This window comes from Chlamydotis macqueenii, chromosome 3, assembly GCF_036417535.1.
Source record: "Chlamydotis macqueenii isolate bChlMac1 chromosome 3, bChlMac1.mat, whole genome shotgun sequence".
NCBI classification, from domain to species: Eukaryota; Metazoa; Chordata; class Aves; order Otidiformes; family Otididae; genus Chlamydotis; species Chlamydotis macqueenii.
In genome coordinates, this window is record NC_141558.1 from 54,947,774 (window position 1) to 54,953,305 (window position 5,532).

At 47.3% G+C, this 5,532-nt stretch overlaps 1 pseudogene; it reads right to left on the reverse strand.

The window, feature by feature from the left end:
- Nucleotides 1-5,157: 5,157 nt before the first annotated feature.
- Nucleotides 5,158-5,277, reverse strand: LOC147601248 (U2 spliceosomal RNA; annotated as a pseudogene).
- Nucleotides 5,278-5,532: the final 255 nt, after the last annotated feature.

Below are 5,532 nucleotides of genomic sequence, written 5' to 3' on the forward strand. Positions count from 1 at the left end.
ATCACTGAATAAATTCATGGAATAATAATAATAAAACCATCACAAGTTATTAAACTCAAAGATGTAAACAGTAGCTTACTCAGACCTTAGGCCATAGATTTCTGGAAGCTGAGAGTATAATGGTCATTGCCCTCTTGTTTCTGACATGTCTGCTACTGTCCACTCTCAGACAGGATGCTGGATAAAATTGACTTTGTTCTGAGCAATATAGTAATTCTTACTTTTTTTTTTTTTTAATGTAAAAGAGGAATATAAAAAACATCTGCCTGCCTGCCCACCCTCTTCTTTCTGTGCCTCCAGGCATTTGAAACCTGATAGTTGTCTCTTCGCACCACTGTATATCGGAAATGGCAATGCTGAAACAATTTAAAACAAGCATAAAGAGATCCTTTCATTTTATCTACTTTGGGGACAAGTTTTTCTCTCTAGCACAGCAGATAAGTTTTGAAGCCTCTTTTTGCATACATAAAACTTGGTTTCCCTGTTTTTTTTTCTTGATTGCATTGATACAAAAAGGTGATCTCTAGGTAGCTCTCCGATGCACCTGTGCATTTGCTGAATACAGGTTAACACTTTTGTAGATGCAGTGATTTTTTTTCAAATGTCCCTTAAGAAAAATGATAGGATTAGTTACAATGACTATAGGCAGCAAATAATTCAGAAGCCACCTAGAAAAATTTTCTGTTCTGAGCTAGTGTCTAGTAAACAACTAATAAATAATTTGGAGCTCTCTGAGAAGTCTAAGCATGGTTGGCTCGCAGAAAAGGTGGATAAGAATGAACCTTATGTCCTCCAAAGGCACTGCAAGAAAAAATAACCAAGCAAGGAGAGGTCCAAGCTGTCCATCTTTAACTTGGTCTTTTCTCTATGGATGAGGACATTTATAGTGACTCTGTGACATCTCTGCTTTTGGTTTATACTGGCAATATGCATTTTTTAATAGTTTGCTATGAAACCCTTCTGTTCTGTGGGAAAGTTTGTCAGCTACTTTCTTCTCTTCCCAGATGACTTTAACACATCTCAAAATCTGCTTTCTGCATCCCATAGATTAAAATATTCACTAAATACCACTAAAACTGCAGAACGATGGAGACTGAATAAACATAAGTGCTCTTTTGAAGCTAGTCCCATCTGACAAATAAAAGAATAGACATGTCAGCAAGATAAGTTTAACTTAGGTCAGAAAGTGTATTGCTACCAAAACCAAACAAACCCAGAAACTTCAAGCTTGTTTTAAATCAGGAATAATGAAATGAAGAATAAAATTGCTCACAGAATGTGAAAGACAGGTTTTCCTTTTTCGGTTCACTTTTCTGTTACAGCTCTGTGGTCCTCTCTGATGTAGCCTGGGTGTGCTTTCTTCCCTCTTCTGCTACAAAGCCACAGGTCAAAGAAGTGTCATCCTTCAACCTGGAAGACAAAAGTAGTGTGAAGTATGTGTGCTTGGAAGACTTTTTGTAGGCAAGAAAGGAGGAATGTAATTCTCTCCTCGTACATATGGCTGGGCATACTAATCCTGTTGTTTATCAGAGCAACTTTTCTGGGGACTGTCTCCTGCATCCTTTTTCCCTTTCTCCTGACTGCCCTGGGCTTTTTGATGGCAGGTTTAAAAGTCCTGGCATTATTCCTGGAGAATAAGAAACAACTTCTACTATTTTCAATCCAGATCTCTCTTTCCTGTTTCTCTGTCTTTCTAACTTATGACAAGTTTTAGGAAGCTGATAACTTCAGAGCATGTTTTGTTTTGATTGCTCCCCAAAGCCACTTTGGTGTAATTTCCAGGCTTTGTAGTCAAAGAGAGAGAAGTAAGCAACACCATATGAAGGTATCATGTTTATTAAATAATGTGGCTCATACAGTCAGGTTCTTGGCTACAGTATGATAAATCATGGAGGTTTTTTTTGTAGCAAAGAATAAGTAACACTGCTTCAGGTACAATCCTTCTCTTGTTGTCAAGATTAGAATCATAGAATCATAGAATGGTTAGGGTTGGAAGGGACCTTCAAAGGTCATCTAGTCCAACCCCCCTGCAAGGAGCAGGGACATCCCTGACTAGGTCAGGTTGCTCAGAGCCTCATCCAACCTGGCCTTGAACGCTTCCAGAGATGGGGCCTCTACCACCTTTCTGTGCAACCTGTTCCAGTGTTCTATAACTTGCATCGTAAAAAAATTTTTCCTAATTTCTAATCTAAATCTACCTCCCTAAAACCATTACCTCTCGTCCTATCGTAACAGGCCCTACTAAACAGCCTTTCCCCATCTTTCTTGTAGGCCCCCTTGAGGTACTGGAAGACCGCTATCAGGTCTCCCTGGAGCCTCCTCTTCTGCAGGCTGAACAGCCCCAACTCTCTCAGCCTGCCCTCATAAGAGAGGTGCTCCAGCCCTTTTATCATCTTTGTGGCCCTCCTCTGGACCTTCTCCAACTGGTCCATGTCCTTCTTGTGCTGGGGGCTCCAGAACTGGACACAGTACTCCAGGTGGGGTCTCACCAGGGCAGAGTAGAGGGGGAAAATCACCTCCCTTAACCTGCTGGCCACGCTTCTCTTGATGCAGCCCAGGATGCAGTTGGCCTTCTGGGCCGCAAGGGCGTATTGCTGGCTCATGTTGAGCTTCTCGTCCACCAGCACTCCCAAGTCCTTCTCCTCAGGGCTGCTCTCAATCCATTCCCCGCCCAGCCTGTATTTGTGCCTGGGATTGCCATGACCCATGTGCAGGACCTTGCACTTGGCCTGGTTGAACTTCATGATGTTGGCACGGGCCCACCTCTCCAGCCTGTCAAGGTCCCTCTGGATGGCATCCCTCCCTTCCAGCGTGTCGACGGCACCACACAACTTGGTGTCCTCGGCGAACTTGCTGAGGGTGCACTCTATCCCACTGTCCATGTCGCCGACAAAGATGTTGAACAGGGCCGGGCCCAGCACGGACCTCTGAGGGACGCCACTCGTGACCGGTCTCCACATGGACATTGAGCCGTTGACCACCACTCTCTGAGTGCGGCCATCCAGCCAACTCCTTATCCACCAAGTGATCCGTCCATCAAACCCATGTCTCTCTAGTTTAGAGAGAAGGATGTCGTGTGGGACAGTGTCAAAAGCTTTGCACAAGTCCAGGTAGATGATGTCAGTTGCTCGTCCCTTGTCCACCAATGCCGTCACCCCATCATAGAAGGCCACCAAATTGGTCAGGCACGATCTGCCCTTGGTGAAGCCATGTTGGCTGTCACCAACCACCTCCTTGCTCTCCATTTGCCTCAGCATGGTTTCCAGGAGAATCTGCTCCATGACCTTGCCAGGCACAGAGGTGAGGCTGACCAGCCTGTAGTTACCTGGGTCTTCCTTATTCCCCTTTTTAAAAATGGGGGTTATGTTCCCTCTCTTCCAGTCATCGGGGACCTCACCAGACCGCCACGACTTCTCAAATACAATAGCCAGTGGCTTGGCAACTTCATCTGCCAGTTCCCTCAGGACCCGAGGATGGATCTCATCAGGACCCATGGACTTGTGCACCTTCAGGGTCCTCAGATGATCCTGAACCTGCTCTTCGAGTACAATGGGCAGTTCTTCATTCTCACAGTCCCTGCTTGCACCTTCTACAGCTTGGGCGGTGGGACAGGAACTCTTATTGGTGAAGACTGAGGCAAAAAAGTCATTGAGAACCTCAGCCTTCTCCATGTCCTGGGTAACCAGGACACCAGTTCCCTTCTGGAGGGGGCCTACATTTACCCTGGACTTTCTTTTGTCCCCTACGTACCCATAAAAGCTCTTCCTGTTACATTTTATATCCCTGGCCAGATTCAGTTCTGCCAGGGCTTTGGCCTTCCTTACCTTATCCCTGGCCACTTGTGCAGCCTCTTTGTAGTCCTCCCAGGCTACCTGTCCCCACTTCCACCCTCTATAGGCTTCCTTTTTCACTTTCAGTTGGTCCAGGAGCTCCTTGCTCATCCACGCAGGCCTCCTGGCCTTTTTGCCCGACTTGTTTTTCATCGGGATGCACCTCTGCTGAGCTTGGAGGAGGTGTTTCTTGAATGTGGACCAGCTTCCCTGGGCCCCTCTTCCCTCCAGGGCTGCCTCCCACGGCATTTTGCCCATCAGGTCCCTGAAGAGGCCGAAGCCCACCTTCTTGAAGTCTAGGACAGAGAGCTTGCCTTGTAGTTTCCTTGCTGCCCCGTGGATCTTGAACTCCACCATGTCATGGTCGCTGCAGCCAAGGCTGTCCTTTAGTTTCACATCCCCCACCAGTCCCTCCCTGTTGGTGAGCACAAGGTCGAGCATGGCACCCCTCCTTGTCGGCTCCTCTATCGCCTGCAGGAGGAAGTTGTCATCCACGCATTCCAGGAACCTCCTGGACTGCCTGTACCCTGCCGTGTTGTCTCTCCAACAGATGTCAGGGTGGTTGAAGTCCCCCATGAGGACCAGGGCCTGTGACCGTGAGGCTGCTCCTATCTGCCTATAGAACACTTTGTCTGCTCTATCCTCCTGGCCAGGCAGCCTGTAACAGACCCCTACTGTGACGTCCCCTGTCCGTCCCCATCCTCTAATCTTGACCCATAAGCTCTCTGTCAGCAACTACTCCATCCCCAGGCGGAGCTCCACGCACTCCAGCCGGTTGCTGATGTAGAGAGTGACACCCCCTCCTCGTCTCCCCTTCCTGTCTTTTCTAAAAAGCCTATACCCCTCCATGTTGACGCTCCAGTCGTATGTGTCATCCCACCACATCTCCGTGATGCCAATGAGGTCGCAGCCCTGCTCGTGTGCAAGCATCTCCAGCTCTTCCTGTTTATTCCCCATGCTGTGTGCATTGGTATAGAGACACTTCAGCTGGGCCCCCGACAAAGCCGACTTGCTGGCTGGAGCTACAGGGGTGCTATTGCACCGCAGTTTAGGTTCATTTGCACTTATCTGTGATCCCTCCTCAGCTTCTGGACCCTCGGTGCTGGCACTGGCGCCATGCTGACAGCAGTGGGCTGAACTGTGCTCCCCCTCCCCCAGCAACACTAGTTTAAAGCCCTCCGGACGAGCCTGGCAAGTCTTTGTCCAAGCACACTCTTCCCCCTCTTGGTTAGGTGCACGCCATCCGCCCCTAGCAGCCCGGGCTTCTCAAAGCACGCCCCGTGATCTAGATACCCAAAGCCCTGGCTGTAGCACCACTCCCTGAGCCAAGAGTTAACCTGCCAGATATGTCTGGCCCTTTCAGGTCCCTAAGACGAGCTCGTATCAGATATTAAACTGATAAGAACAGATACTACACTTGATCTTATCCAAAAGGCCGAGAAGCGATGGACAATTATAAAAATTTATAAAATCAATATGGATCTCCAAACTGAATATTTACTCTACTTACAATTTTTTATTACTTTCAAAATTCTAATTCAAGTTTAGTTGTAAACCTGAATACAGCAGAGCAAAAAATGGCACCTTTTTTACAGAAACTATTAAGCCCCAAAGGAGAGGTCATATCTATTTCTATGCAATACACTGAAAATGTATACTTATACCACTTTCATGACTATAAATTCTGTTACAGTTTGTATGG